Source organism: Sinocyclocheilus grahami, unplaced genomic scaffold, assembly GCF_001515645.1.
Source record: "Sinocyclocheilus grahami isolate Dianchi unplaced genomic scaffold, SAMN03320097.WGS_v1.1 scaffold2050.1, whole genome shotgun sequence".
Taxonomy (NCBI): domain Eukaryota; kingdom Metazoa; phylum Chordata; class Actinopteri; order Cypriniformes; family Cyprinidae; genus Sinocyclocheilus; species Sinocyclocheilus grahami.
This window is the reverse complement of record NW_015507229.1, coordinates 114,008-114,378: the sequence shown is the minus strand read 5'-3', so window position 1 is coordinate 114,378 and position 371 is coordinate 114,008.

Genomic DNA, 371 nt, shown 5'->3' with positions numbered 1-371 from the left:
TTTTTTTTTGGGTGAACTATCCCTTTACGATCATCCCTTTACTGAAACTCTGTATATAGTGTAAATGGTGAAAGTTCTGCCAAAATTAAAGTATTATTAATATAACAAAAATTCACTCCTAAACAACACTAATTTAAGTGGGAACAGACTGCATAGCCTTTGCCATGGAAAACAATAATTAAGCCACATCAACTCATGATGGATGGGTGTCATATGGCCGGTTAACTAATATGACAGAATGATGAATGATGATGTGAAGTGTTTTAGAGATAATCAGGGCTTGTATTTATGCCAAGTTTAGCACATGTGTAGTGTTTCAGTGCATTCAGTGACATTTGTAAAGAGATCACAGGCTCCATTTGGTAATCAGA